The sequence below is a fragment of the Castor canadensis genome, chromosome 13 (assembly GCF_047511655.1).
Source record: "Castor canadensis chromosome 13, mCasCan1.hap1v2, whole genome shotgun sequence".
Lineage (NCBI taxonomy): Eukaryota > Metazoa > Chordata > Mammalia > Rodentia > Castoridae > Castor > Castor canadensis.
The window spans coordinates 57,125,664-57,141,531 of record NC_133398.1 but is presented as its reverse complement, the minus strand read 5'-3'; the positions used below and the strand labels follow the sequence as shown (position 1 = coordinate 57,141,531).

Genomic DNA, 15,868 nt, shown 5'->3' with positions numbered 1-15,868 from the left:
TTCCAAAAAAGCCTCAGTTTAGCATGTAAATACATATTTAAACAGTTTAATAACACATTGACTGCATAATTTCTATTTGTAACTGCTCAAAATAAAGGACTTTTTATTTAGCATGCCAAATAATGAGAATTTGGATGCCTTCAGAATGGATGCATTATTCATGTAGAAGAGAACCAAAATCAATAAATGAAAATTCAAATAAAAATAAGAGCCATTATGATATGGATCTCCAACAAGACTATCTTGTGCATTATTTACACAAGGAAAAGACACAGAAAAATGGCTCTTTGGGACCTGGGCTATGGGTTGAATCCCAAACTCCTGCTTAGGCTGTTTTCAAATAAACAGCATTGTATGTTTCTAACATTCTATTCAGTTTCATCTAGCTTGTGACTAAAATTATTGAAAAAGTCAACAACAAAATATATCTGGGGTTTGGTAAGATGTGACAATTATTATATGCTATTATTTTACATCGCTCCAGGGAATACAGAATACATTAAGGTCCTGACTGGGGGAGGATACAGGTCGAGGGTATTTATGCTGCATGGAAGGGAGACAAAGGGGTTTGGATTCACGTACCTCTTATGAGGCTTCATTAATTTGTGCAAATGCATCAAGAGTGGTCAAGAGGTCAGGATTCGGGAGCTTTCTGGGTAAAATCTTGTCACTGATACCACTGAATCCTTCATTTTCATCATTAACCTATCTAGGCCTTGGTTTCTCACTTGTAAAGATGGGTGTTTAATGATGAGTACGTACTTCATAGCATAGTTATGAGGATTTAAGGAAACTCTTAGCCCATTACCTTTGGTAACACAGGTCACCAAAACAATGTTAACAATAAAAATATCTAAGAGTAGTGTGACAGTTCCTTATAGGCAGTTGGGTTGGCAAAATATGCAACCAACATCATCAGTAGTCCATTCCTTCTGAAGAGGCCCATTTCTTATCATATTTTATAATAACTATCCTTAGTGGAATATTGTCTAAAAATAGTTGCACTTTATCCTTGACATGAGACAGGTCAGCAGGAAACTGCCACTGATCTTCCAGAGTTGGTTTTATTGTGCACTTCATAACAACAGCCTACATTGAAGGGTGAAAAGGAAACCACCATAGGGAATTAAATATTCTATTTGTTGTAGCAATGTCTTGAGGGTGTTCCCTATTTTATTACATGGTTTAACCTTTTTTGAAAAAGAAATCTTTAGTACCTTTAGAACTAGGAAAGGCCATTTTATTAATTTATTAAAAATGGACGGCTTACTCAGTTCTCACTGGGTAATGTTCTCACTGGGTAATGTTCAGAGCAGTGGAGACAGAACAGGTAACAAAACACATAAATGCCTGATTTGAGTAAGTTTACCTCTTCCCTCCATAGAAAACTGGTTTAATTTTATCTTGTGGATACTGTGAATCTTATAACTGACTCAGTTTAACCCTTTGCTTTGGATTCTAGGACGTTCAGTCAAATGATACAGGTACTTCTGGACATCTGTGTGACAACTTTAGGTCTGGATTTATCTTGCCATTCCCCACCAATTTTCTCATCTATGTCTTTATTATTCTATGGCAAAATATGACATTCTATAAGAAAATTCAATGTCTTTTGGGAAAATTAATAATCTATAAATATCTCTAAAATTAATAGACAAATAGCTGCAGCAATAATATGAACATAAGTATTTTCCTACATCTTGAATGGCCACCTCATTTTGATGCCATCTTCAGCCCCAGTATGAAAATGCACCAAAGCTCATTCATTAATTGCATGGTCATTGACCACCTGCAATATCCCAGACTCCATTCAAAGTCAACAGATTCAAGACAACAACACAGAGGAAATCTCAGGAAGCCTGTATCTGTACAAATATTGTAGATTGAATGGCTTGAACAACAGAAATTTAAGTTTTTAAAATTCTGGAGGCTGGAAGTTCAAAAACAGATGGACAACTTGGTCAAACTATATTGAGTGCCCTTTCCTTGCCTTGGCAGTATCAGCTTTCTTGCTGTATCCTCACAAGGCACAGAGAAAGGGAGAGAGAGGAGAGAGAGAGAGAGAGAGAGAGAGAGAGAGAGAGAGAGAGAGACATATTATTCTTTTAAGAGAAGTCCCTTTGCATGAGGACCCCATCCTTATGACATTATATAACCTTAATTACCTCCCAAAGACTCTTTCTAGATAGAGTCAGTCACATTGGGGGTTAGGACTTTGGCATATTGATTTTGGGGGACATAATTCAGTCCATAGCAGAGGCCTCATGAAGGCTTGTCTAACATTCAAAGAACACTAGGAAAAAGATGTCATCAGTTCATTCTGTAGTAGCTTTTGGATTGAAAGTACCTCACTATTTAATACTTATATTTGAACTAAAAATCTCAGATTTCAGGTGAAAGCCAAGTTACCTATCCTTCTCTCAGAAGAAATTCATTTTCTTTTTCTAAAATTGTTTCTATAATATAATGCAGGAATACAGCTGATATAAGATGTATCCATCTTTGCTGGTTGCACTGTACAGACACCACAATGAATAGTGTTAGCAGACAGGTTGGCATCCACTTGCTCTAAAAATACTGAGTCCACTAAATTCCTGATACTTCCAGGTGCTGGGGATATAGTGCTTACTAATAAAACATCACCCCTCTTACAGTTGAATAGAACATATAGACAGATAACTAGGTTATTACAAAGTACTACTAAAAATGGTAAAGGGCAGAGCCTTAAGGGCACACACAAAAGCACACTGACTTCAAGTGTTAGGAAAGGCAAACACACAGTCATATATAAACTGACGACCTAAGGTTGTGTCATCACAATCTAGGTAACATGCATGTGAGCAGGGAGGGAGAGAGGACTATATTCCAGAAACAGAAAAGAATGAATGGAAAGAAGGCTTGAAGATTAAAGAAGGCATAGCTTCTTAGGAAAATCAATCACTACATCTGCAGTGATGAGACCCAGGACGGAACTCTCAAGGGCAGCAATGTTTCACAATCATTGGTGGTAGGAGAATAGTCAATGTCATTAATGGAGAAGTGATCAGGTTTTGGGAGAAGACAAAAGAGGGTTCACTGGCATGGAGTCAGGGCAGAAGACTGTTCCAGAAGGGGGCATGGTTAGCTGGTCCCAAAACTGGTAAGAGGTAAAATAAAAAGGAAAAGTGCCAAGGGCTTAAACAAAAAGGAAAAGGAAGAGGTTGAGCAACTTGAGGAGAGTAGTTTTACCAAAGTGGTGAGGGGAGAGCCTCTGTTACACCTCCTCCCACTTACCTGGTTGGCCCTGACGGGAGAGAATTTGGTTGGATAGCTGGACTTCTGTGTTCAAAACTGTAGTGGGCATGGAGTACACATGTGAACACATACACACTTGAGTATTTGTAGGGCAAACCACAAAATATTTACAATTCTTTTCTCTGCATGTTGGGGTATATCAGAGTGATGGATGGAATAATGTGCAATTTTTATTTCTTTACACTTTTCTGCATTTTCTATATGGAACATTATTATTTTATAATCACAAAAATAGTTTTAGAAATTGACTTACATAGAGGATGTAGGGCAGGTATCGAAACAAGAAATTTGGGTTGCTTTCCCTATGACCTGAAACGTAAGTGTAGTTGCATGTTCATGTCAGCTTATCCAAATGCTTTTTTCTGTCTTTCTTTTTCTCTCCCTCACTATGGATACCTCACATGCTTGGATACCAGGGAAGGTTTGTCTGAATAAAAGCAAACTGGCTTTATCAGACTGAAGGATATGTTCTAATTTGGGGTAATTTCTATATCGAACATTTGCCCTGGATTCAGAAAAGCTTTGAGTACATACAAAAATTACCTTTATATTGTCTTTCTTCCCTTTATACAAAAAATAAAAGCTTATTTTTTAAGCTTAAAAAATAAGGTAACATCTGCAACACTGAATTTCCAGTCAAAACTGGTAAAAGAACAGACAAATCAAAATAATCAGTTTGTATCATGGTTACCACTTTTGGATTAGGATATCTAGAGAAAGAATATAACAGAAAGATACACTTTTCAGATCTAATGGAAAGAAACAGTCCACGAGAATTTGAGATCTTTTGGAAAAAACTGGAAGGGAACACAGTTAGTTTGTGGAATACAGGCAGTTAGCACCACGCTTGACTTAATATCCATAATACCTGATGCCCTGCACCTTGCTTCCCTTCTCCCCACCTCTGTAGCTGGCTCAGGGGCAGATGACAACTGGGTGACTCCAACTGGAAAACAGAAAATCAGAGAACTTGAATCCATTGCCCAAACCCTCAGGCATATGATTGAAAAGGAAAGTAGATTTTTTTCCTGTCTTCCTTCCACACACCATGTACCTCCCACGGCTAACAGCAGCCAGCACTGTGCCTTTCCAAGCTAATCATTAGTTCTTGCAAATCTTCAGATAAAAATATCTTCCTTTTGAGTTATCACTCACAGCCAACCTCCCAACTATGTTGCTGTATGCTCCAGACAGAGGACAAAGGATTTCAGTTAGGAGGCACTAAGTAGCACATGGAAGGCAGGCCATCGGGACTCAGTCCTCAGGATGTGGTTTAAGTCAGAAACCTCTTGTTCTGAAGCAAGAGGAGTTCAGAGAGAGTTACCCAAGCCAGCCTCAGAATTCCAGACTTCCAGATAGATTCAGAAGGGAGCAATAAAATCAGTGGGGCTTCATTCATGTACGGGGACTTCAATCTACAAAAGAGTCACCTAAAAATACCCCTTAAAAATGGAGGTTCACAGTCACCATCCTCAGATTCAGATTCAGTAAAATCTGGGATGGGTACCAGCAATTTGCTTGGTAAAATAGGTTATTCAGACACAAGTGTCCATATGTTAAGAAATGTTTGCATAAATTTTCCCTGCCACCCTATGATGATACTGCTTTGATCAGTGGGGTCCGAGAAGCAAAGTAAACTCAGTTACTCCCTGGGTTATTCCTCAGGTGTGTGTGGCATGAGGCAAGGGTCACCTCTTCATAGCCTACACAGCCTCAAGCTTCCTAGAACATCAATTTTAATTGCTGATGTAGGATCATTATTGTTTCTTATTAAAGCAAAGCATGCAAAATAGAGTAGAATACATTAAATCAGGACAAGCTGACTCTGACTGTACCTCCAGATTGGATATGCTTTCTCCATCCTCTGTCTCCAGTGGAAAATTTGAGAAGCTCTGTTAATGGGTGGCACCAAGTAGACTTTAGCCAGTTTCTTCATTTAAAAGTAAGCATTAAAATATCTGGAATTGTGCTAAGGCATAAATAAGAGAACACTATTTAAGTCCCAACCCAAAGTCTGACATTCCAAAGAAGATATCCCAAAAATGTTCACTTTTCCTTTAGTGAAGAGAATGATCAAGTTCGTACCTAGATTGAAATTTTCCCTTTCCCTTCATGATTCAAATTCTGAAAGATTTATAGTTTTTTTTCCTTGAAAGTTGACAGAAACAGTTATAAGCAACAATAATATTAGTGTAAATGTTCATACTGTCGAGAAAAATGTAATAAGAGATATGTGGTATATTTAAGTTTATATAAACATAATCCAGGAGAAACAAAAAGGTAAGACATATAGTACCTATAGAAGCCCAGTAAGAAGTATTTTCCCTCTCTTCAAAACTTTTTCAGCCAGTTGCCATCTTATTTGTACCCTTACCACTATTTGTATCTATTCAGATGGCTATTTTTTTCTTCTTTTAAACAATCAGCCCCTCAAATGTGGAATCCACAAATTGTCTGTCTTTGTACTCATTCATTCACTTTTTTAGTCAATTAAGGTTAAAATAATCTATAGGTAATACATGAGTGTTAAATAACACTAAAGCTACAAAGAGGAAGAATATTAAGAAATCTCCTTCCGAAATACAAATTAAAACCACACTAAGATTCCACCTCACCGCTGTTAGAATAGCCTTAATTAGCATTAGTTGGCGAGGATGAGGGGAAAAAGGAACCCTCTTATACTGTTGGTGGGAATGTAAACTAGTACAACCACTCTGGAAAAAAATTTGGAGGCTACTTAAAAAGCTAAACATTGATCCACCATTTGATCCAGCAATACCACTCTTGGGGATATACCCAAAAGACTGTGACACAGGTTACTCCAGAGGCAACTGCACACCCATGTTTATTGTGGCACTATTCACAATAGCCAAGTTATGGAAACAGCCAAGATGCCCCACCACTGACGAATGGATTAAGAAAATGTGGTATCTATACACAATGGAATTTTATGCAGCCATGAAGAAGAATGAAATGTTACCATTCGCTGGTAAATGGATGGAATTGGAGAACATCATTCTGAGTGAGGTTAGCCTGGCCCAAAAGACCAAAAATCATATGTTCTCCCTCATATGTGGACATTAGATCAAGGGCAAACACAACAATGGGATTGGACTTTGAGCACATGATAAAAGCGAGAGCACACAAGGGAGGGGTGAGGATAGGTAAGACACCTAAAAAATTAGCTAGCATTTGTTGCCCTTAACGCAGAGAAACTAAAGCAGATACCTTAAAAGCAACTGAGGCCAATAGGAGAAGGGGACCAGGAACTACAGAAAAGGTTAGATCAACAAGAATTAACCTAGAAGGTAATACACACGCACAGGAAATTAATGTGAGTCAACTCCCTGTGTAGCTATCCTTATCTCAACCAGCAAAAACCCTTGTTCCTTCCTATTATTACTTATACTCTCTCTTCAACAAAATTAGAAATAAGGGCAAAATAGTTTCTGCTGGGTATTGAGGGGGTGGGGGGGAGAGGGAGGGGGCGGAATGGGTGGTAAGAGAGGGGGTAGGGGCAGGGGAGAAATGACCCAAGACTTGTATGCACATATGAATAATAAAATTAAAAAAAAAAAAAAGAAATCTCCTTCCTAGGAGACCTAGTCTCCTAGTTCCTCTTCCTAGGGACAACTACTATTCCAAATTTTTGGGTAACTTTCTAGAGCTATCCTAAACAATTAAATCCCATTTTATAAAAATATAGTTTGTAACAACAAATTTTTGTACTTGGCTTTTATATTCTATAAAATGTTATATATTTTAATATGTCTGGACATAAAATATTTTGTATACATATATTGAAAATATATTCATTTTTATATCTTAGATAACATACCATCTTAGTAGATAAAGCACTGACCTATTTTTTTTCAATAGATGCATAATGAGCATGATAGTTTATTTAACCTCAATAATAAATAGTTAGGTGGCTATTAATTTAGGTGGTTTTGCTGCAATTAATACAATACTATACAAATACTAAAATAAACATTGTTCATATGCCACTCTGCATATTTCAGAGTGAATTTGTAGTATAAATTCCTAGAAGTAGAAACGTGGGTCATTTTTAATTTTGAAATTGCCAAATTGCTCTCCATTAAAGCAATACTAATTTACTCTCCTGCCAATGTCTCTTAACCCTAAATTTTACCAACACTTGGTGTGCTATCAAAATTTAAGAACCTAATAAGTGAATCAAAGAATGTTTTGATTGATAGAAAGAGGAAGGACTTTTTTAGGCCAGGGGGCATGACTCAAGTGGTAGAGCACCTGCCTGGCAAGTACAAGGCCTAAGTTCAAATCCTAGTATTTCCAAAAGAAAAAGAAAGAAAGAGGAAGGATTTTCATAGTTCTGGGACAATTACCCATTTGGACATACACACAAAAAAATCTCAGATCAAAATAGATTTTGAACTTCAATGTGAAAGGCAAAGCTATAGAAATTTTGGAAGAAAATCTGGAAAAAATATTTTTCTTTCTTCAAAGTAGGAAATTTTTTTAACATGACCTCAAATAAAGTAGCCAGATAGAAGAAAAGATTAATAAATTTGATTATGTTAAAATAAAGAACATCTGATCATTAAAAGACACTATGAAGAAATGTAAAGACTGAGATCTGGAAGAAGATACTGTAGGCACTTACAATAGGCAAAGGCCTAGTAGTCAGACACTAAAGAACTTTCTACAACTCAATAAAAAAGATACATGATATTGTAGAAAAATAGATAAAAGCCAGGCATAAGTATTTCATAGTAGAGGTAACATGAATATTGAACATACATGTGGAAAGAGCTCATTAATATTTAAAGAAATGCAAGTTAAGGTCTCAGTGAGACACCATCCTACTGCCTGACAATGGCACTTGCCTCGAGGACATAGGGTTTTCTACACTAGGGTGGGAGTGCATGCAAGTACTTTGGACAGTCATTTGAGATGATCATGCACTGTGCTGTGTGACCCTCCACATATATTTTGTGACTCTAGTTTTACACCCTGGAGAAAATCAGTACATATGAAAATGTTCATCGCAAAAATCTGGAAAGGAGGTCAGACTTGATGGCTCCTACAGCAAGCCTGCCTATTTACAGATTTATCACAGGTAGTTTTGGCTAAGTGTGGTTAAAAAATAATAATCAATAAAAGAAAAACAAAATAAATTTCAAACCCAAAAAGTTTTAATTCCCACGCACATCACGCAGCTCAGTGGGTATGGGGAAGTGCTCAGTGAGACCCACATTATTGTCAGTTGTGTTTAAGTCCTTATGTGATTTGCTCTGAGTTTTTCCCTGCCTTTCATCTTGTGAAAATCTGCACCCAGAAAAGCAAATGTTGCCCAAAAGGTGAGGTAAAAGTGAATGTGCTGTGCTTAAATTTAATTGAAGGGATAAAGTGAAATTTTTAGATTCGTTGGAAGGCTGCAGGTCTTCGGGGAAAGTTGGATGGCACTGTGAAAAAAATGAATTCAGCATCTGCAGTACAGCACTGAGCTCTGTGCTCCCCAAGCATGCATTGTTTCCCTCCATTGTCGCCTCCTTGGAACCACGTATCCCCAGATACCATGGTCTACCGTGCATAGAAACTAAAGCAAACCAAAACACAGTCTTAAAAGCTAGTCCATGTAGCTTTAAATCCTCACTTTGTCACTTACCACAGTTTAAGTTGGACAAATTATTTCACTTCTCTTTATGTCCATTTCCTGGGGGGGAGGGTTTGGCTGTACTGGGGTTTGAGTTCAGGCAGGCCCTCTACTACTTCAACCATGTTCCCAGTCCGTTTGGGCTTTAGTATTTTCTCCACAGGGTCTCAAGTTTTTGCCTGGGGCCAGAATTGGACCAAGATCCTCATACCTATGGCTCTTGCCTAACTAGGATTATAGAAACATACTACCAGTCCTGAGTTATTTGTTGAGATGGGATCTCGCTCACTTTTTGCCCAGGGTGAACAGTGATACTCCTGATCTTTGCCACCTGAGAAGCTGGGATTACAGAAATGAGCCACCATATCCAGTCCTCTTTACCTACATTTTCCCAACTATAGTTCCTGTCTCCTGGTAAAGAGTAAGTGAATGTAAAGCACTTAGAGCACCTGCCACACAGTGAGCAGGTCATGTTAGCTGTTGGTTTTGAAATAATGGGGCAAAGTTTCAAGGGCAATGGGATTTGAACTGGATGTTGAAGGTACAAGGGAGCTGAGGATAACAGGAATGGAGAAGGGTGGAAGGAAAACTCCAGGCAGGAACTTCCACATCTAAGATGTCAGCCACTGAGGAGAAGCATGACTATACCTGGACATCTGTGACATTTGAGGGCAGAGCCAGGGCCTGGAGAAGCCTCACTAATGAGTGAAGTCCTCTGGAGAATACAGCCAAGTGTGGGGTGCGTGCTCAAGACACTACTTTCTGTATTTGGAAAGGGCAAAATCCTGCTAAGACCATTTAGAACTTTCTTCTCACATTGAGTTTTTTTCTTTTCCTGTCTTCCTGGTACTGGCCAGAAGTTTAATTATTAATTGAAAGGCCTTTCCATTCTTTTTCTGGAACTTCCAAGGTAATAATGAGGTTTAGCTTCTCACTTCTATTTGCCCCACAAAATCTGTGCCCATTTTTTTATGAAGGAAACACAAAACATGAAGATCTGATGATGAATGAATAAATTCATCTTGTCCCATTTCTGACTCTATTTTCTATGCACTGAAGTTTTTTGGAATCTCCCTGTGCTATGGAACTTCACAGTGTGGGATGGTCAATCTCAACTGTCAATTTGATTGGGTTGAGAAATTAGCAAGGTACACCTGTGTGTGGGAGGGCACTTCCACAGAGGATTAACTAAGGAAGGAGCCTGCCCTGAATGTGGGCATCCATAGGCTGGGGGCCCAGATGGAATGATGGAGGAAAAAAGAGAGCAAGTTAGAACAGGAATTCTCTTTCTCTGCTTCCTGACTGCCGTGTTTTCAGCTGCTGTGCTTGGTCCTCCCCACCGTGATGGAACTATAACCTCTGAAATCATGAGCCAAAGTAAATCTTTCCTCCCTTAAGTTGTTTCTGTTGAGTATTTTGCCACAGTGATGAAAGTCTGACTAATACCCAGTGTATAAGTCTTTTTGAAGTTTATTACCACATTTAAATGATTCAAAAAAACGTTATTTAAATTATTTACTTTTGTGGGACTGGGATTTGAACTCAGGGTGTGGTGCTTATAAATCAGGCACTGTAGTGCTTGAGCCACACCTCCAGTCAATTTTGCTTTGGTTATTTTGGAGCTGGGAGTCTTGAGAACTATTTGTCCAGGGAGCCTCCTGATCTCAGCCTCCCTAGTAGTTGGATTACAGACATGAGCCATGAGCATCCAGCAACCACATTTAAATTATCGTTTCCCAGGAGCCTTGCTATTTTCCTTTTACAGGTAAAGAGACAGGTCTGTGATATGAAAGTGAGTATGTCCACTGTGAAGAGCTTTGACCAGGTCTGTTCTGAACTTAAGTCATGACTCAACTCCTTGTCATCTGAATAAACCAACCTTTCTGCCATCCTACTACTGATGGTGACTGTCCCCTTTGTTCTGACACAGGCACACACAGCAAGGGATGGCTAATTAGGACATCATTTGTAAGGCTGCAAGAGGTGTGGCCAGGTTCTTTTCTCAAGTCTTGTTCTCTTCTTCCATGTTTCTGGAGACAGTGTCATGATTTTGACATGAACAGTCACCCTGCCTTATGCTAATGGCTAGAGGGATTAGCAGGATATAAGCACCAATGTCGGAGGCAGAAGCATTTTTGCTCAATAGCTGTGATTTCACAGATTTTCAGAAAGGAAAAAGCATTTTTCTCTGTTAGATCTTTTAAAAGAAGAAAAATCTCTGAATGAACTCCATTGCTAAATTCTCTCATAAAAGTATAATTTCAATGCTTAGATCACTTATTTCAAGGCTGTGTTAGACCATGATATAAACACCTTGGGGGCAAAAATATCATACTTCTTTATCTCTTCAACTCTGAGAGCAGATCACTGTGCTTCTGCTCAAAGTAGATGTCAGTCAATGTTTCTTGGTTGAATATTGATTGGCTTTTGAATGAAAATATGACTGAAGAGACCTTTCCTACAACCAGATGTGCTTTACCACGTCTGACACAAATTACCCAATATGAAAGATCTTCTCAAATCTCCTCGTGGAGGTTCCTCTTCCCTCCTTACTCTTCCCCGTGCAGGTAAAGGTTGTCTCACAATATAAGGACAGTCTTTTAAGGCAAAAAGGATTATTTATTTCTCATTAAAGTGGTAGAATCAGAGAGGAGTAGCTTTTCCTTTGAAGTAGATGGGTTCTTTTAAGTTAGATCAGATTTCACATCAATTAAAGGCACCATCCCTGGGCATACCTGGGCAATATACCTCTTCTTCAAAAATGTTTTAGAGTTGACTGATTGATACATGAGAGTTTTTCTTAGGGGAGGAATTTTCTGGTTTGTCTTTCATTTTAAGAGTTCCTGGTGGGACGTTGGAGTATAATTTACATTTTCAGGCCTCCACTCATTAGGCAGGTGGTATTTTTCCAGGTTTAAATTCAGCAAAACTCCAAAACAATAACAATATAAATCTCTTCCCTCATGGAAGGAGTTTGTAGCCAGGTAATAAATAGCATTCTTTTATTTGACTTAAAGTTCATATTAGGAAATGAATTTATTGAGTGTTCATTGGTTTCCTTGTCAGATTTCTTATTTTTATTTTTGGCTTCTTATACAATATGCCAAAGACATGAACATTCCCTTTCTCGTTTCCTCCAACCTTGTGGATCCGTTAAAAGGACTTATAATAGCTGCTGCGTTTGAGAGATCCTTCTTAGCCTGGACTGACTTCTCAAGGCTGTTTTCTTTCTGGCACTTCCAGGATACCAGGCACTTCTCACATTCAGGATGTTACTAAGATGCCAGCTACAAAGCTGGTAAAGTAGAGGTTTCTAGAGTGGGGGTCCGTGGTTCCAGCTCTTGGTTATAACTATTGAGACCTCTACCTCTGAAGGAAGGACTCAATACACCCATCTTCATACCCGATGATTTTATCTTAACAAAGCTATCTGGACCCAAAGACCACCTGGGCCCTTTCCTCCAGACATAAACACGGATTTCAGGAGGAAGGGTTAGCTTTTTGCTTCTCCTGGGTATTGTATCATGGAAGCCATTCAGACTGAACACTTTCAGTTGCCCAGGTCTCCATCCAACCTAAGAAGTGACCCACTTTAGGCTTTCCTCACTCACTGCCCTCATGAGCTCAGTGAGCCCTCACCAAACAACCAACACCACAGCACTGTGGGATTTCATTTCATCCTTTCAGATGTGACTATGGCTCACATTTTTGAAAAGCTGTTTATTTCCTTTATTGCAAACACCTTCTTCTTAAATCTTTAATGAGAAAAATGTTCTAAAGCTTCAGGTTAATTACATTAGCGTTGTTTGTGATACAGACAAAATTATCTGTCTCCTGATCGTCTATAATCACGACAGTCCCATTGACTTCCACCTGCCTGTGAAATAAGACTAGGCTGAGGGTTGTGGTCCAAGGAAAGTGGCTAATGCAAATAGACGATATCAATACCTTATGGGGAACAAGTCTCAGGGCAAATGATGGCACACTCTTAGTTCTGAGAGATTCCAGGGGAGGCATATGCTGAGGTCAAAGTGAAGGAAAAATCAAGCTAATCTCACACATCCCCAACCTATCTACAGGGATGCACAGGGCAGTAGAATTACTCAGTGCTTTGACCAACACCACAGCACCAAGAATTTGAGAAGGAGAGAAATGAATGTTAGGTCTGTGAGAGACAGAGTGCTAGAGACCCATTTTAACTGCTGGACTACTTGGACTTGGCTGAAGTCTAAATTCCTGAATTCTTCACTAAAGTTCACTTGTCTTTTGAGGGTAAAGCCAGCCACTACTAAGATCACGTGGGAGCTACAATGAATCTGTGCATTCATGCTTCCAGGTGCAGTATAATTAAAAATAAGATGGTTCGGTTGAACCTAGATGACCCTAATTATCTTTATTAAAACCACAGATCAGGATGCAGTAGAAGCAAGAATACAAGAAAGGCCTGCTCCCAGACCAGAACTATGTTTAAAGAAAAACTAAAAGCTTGAAAAATTCCATTATTTGGTATATTCCTCTGTATCTAATTTTTCTCACAGAGTTAGTATCTTAAGTCCCCCTATTCTAATTCAAAAATTATTATAGTAGTTAAGAGTCTAGTATCAACTGCCGGAGTTTGTTCCATGTCATCTACTTACTAAATGTGGAATATTGGGGAAGTTTTTTGGACTTCCTAAGACTCTGTCTCTTCATTTGTAAAATGGGAACACCAAAAGCTACCCCATAGATCTGTTGTGAGATTGAAATGAGATAATGTGGCTACATCTTTCAGGATTTGGCCAGGAGTAAGTAAGCAATGAATCTTGTCTATTGTTGCTATTATTTTAATTTGAGTATTTGAGTTTGACTTCAGCAGAAGTGAACTACATGAATTTCTGCATCTTCATCATCTGTGAACTCTCATCTATTTCATTTTCATCATCTCAAATATAATGACATTGAGAAAGCTTGGCAGTCACAGCTCATGAAGCATTTCATAGTCCATTCAAACCATTTTCATATTCCCTAATAAGTGAGGTACCAACACAATCTCTATGGCATTTACTGCCCGCCCCTCACCCCCCAGCAAATAAAATGTCTAATGGGATGCACTTAAGACTTCCTTCTACATAGCCAAATTCTTCCCCAAGGATTGTCTTTGACTTAGCTGATAATCAGTAATAGGAAGTTTATCAGACACCTTGGGAAATAAAAACAGTCATGGCATCTTTCCTTGTTTTCTATGAAAATGAAATGGTCTACCCTTCCTGCTTTGCTCATACCCTATGTATCTCTTTTTCTACAAACTGATGTGCCATGACATCAACAAAATCTAGTTCGTTGTTATCTTTCAAGAGCAAGTTATGCAGGCTGGTGGAGTGGCTCAAGTGGTAGAGCATCTGCCTAGCAAGTATGAGGCCCCAAGTTCAAACCCCAGTGCTGCAAACAAACAAACAAAAAAATTGAAAAGAGATGTGATGTTCCATCTACTTGAAGGTACTGTTCAATAATACCATAGTTACAAGGTGCCCGCAAGGCATGAGAATCTGCATATAGAGCCAATCTTGTTTAAGATGTACTACTCGAAAGGAGTGCCAAATTTAATAGACAAAAATACTTTGAAAAGTGGAGTCTTCAGACATATTCCAAGCATCTAGGTTCTTGCTTTTTATCTTGCTAAAAGGAAGCAATGTTACTTTGTTCAGGGTTACTTTATACTTATTACATTCTGTCAGTGTTACCACTTTGATTTTTAGGAGCTCCATATGAGCTGACTATGAGACAGATACCGAAGAGCAGGTGTATGTAAGGTGTATGTTAGTGTTTAAGGAGTAGGGGCCAAGCAGTCCTGGCTCTCTACCTAAATGGCAGTTCTTTGGTGTCTGGGAGGTCATGTCAGGGGAGTCACTCACTGAAGGCTCATTTTGAAATCTATAACTGAGATTCTTTGACTTTAGAAAGGAGGTGGAGAAAGGGAGGAAAAAACTGAAGCCAAACACAATGTCTCTGAAACAATTTCCAAATTCCAGGTAACTCTCTAATGGACTTGCATTCATCTTCCAGCATCCCTTCCATACAGTAACCATACCACACATGTGCCTTTAGTCCTGTGAGCTGTCAATAGCCAGGCCTCCTTCCACTGGCCACTAAGGTGGATATTTGAACCAGGCTGAACTGAAAAGATTTCATCTGTAAGTAATCGCTGTTAGAAGAGCAAAGATCTCTCTCTCTCTCTCTCTCTCTCTCTCTCTCTCGCTCTCTCTTTTTTTGTTGGCTGAATACAGACCAAGGTTTTAATTGCAATACCATTTTTTTCTGTCACACACAGGAAAAGCAGTAGAAATGAAAGACAGAGAAAGTACCAGAATTTTGAAAGATTTGTTGGAACTCATGGATCTAAACTTGCTTGAAGCTATACAGACTCTCATGGATAGCCCACTTTCTTTAAAATCTTAAGTCCATTTGATTTAGGTTTATGTCATATTTAAAAGAGTCCTAGAAAAAAGGGCTATTACATTCATTTTATGAATAGACAAACTAAACCTTAAAGAATAAAATTATATTTCCCTGAAAGTAACAGGGTTGGGATTTAAATCAAAATTATTCTGTCTCTAGTGATTTTGCTATTTCTACCCTGATGCCTCCTTGAAAGTTAGAAGATGTCACAGAACTCTTTCTAGATGCCTCAATTCTCCAAGAATTACAATATGACTATAAAAAAGAACAGGGATTTTTTGTGAATTTCACATTTGATTTTAGCCAATACTGGTCTGAACACAAGAGCTTACTAACAAATGACTCTGGTGTGGAACCAACTTAGATACATTCAAAGACTCCACCTGTCCTATTGGACAGCTTGAGCAAGCCAGGAGGACAGAGACCAGCAGAACACTAGGTCTAAGGGGAAAGGCAAGTGGGTACAACTCTTGTTAGAATGAGGTGGACTGTCAGTGGGGT

The 15,868-nt window shown here is 38.7% G+C and overlaps 1 protein-coding gene across 8 annotated transcripts in view; it reads right to left on the bottom strand.

The window, feature by feature from the left end:
- Window positions 1–15,868, bottom strand: part of Nfib (nuclear factor I B) — a 442,869-nt gene that overhangs the window by 398,726 nt on the left and 28,275 nt on the right. The window lies entirely within an intron of this gene.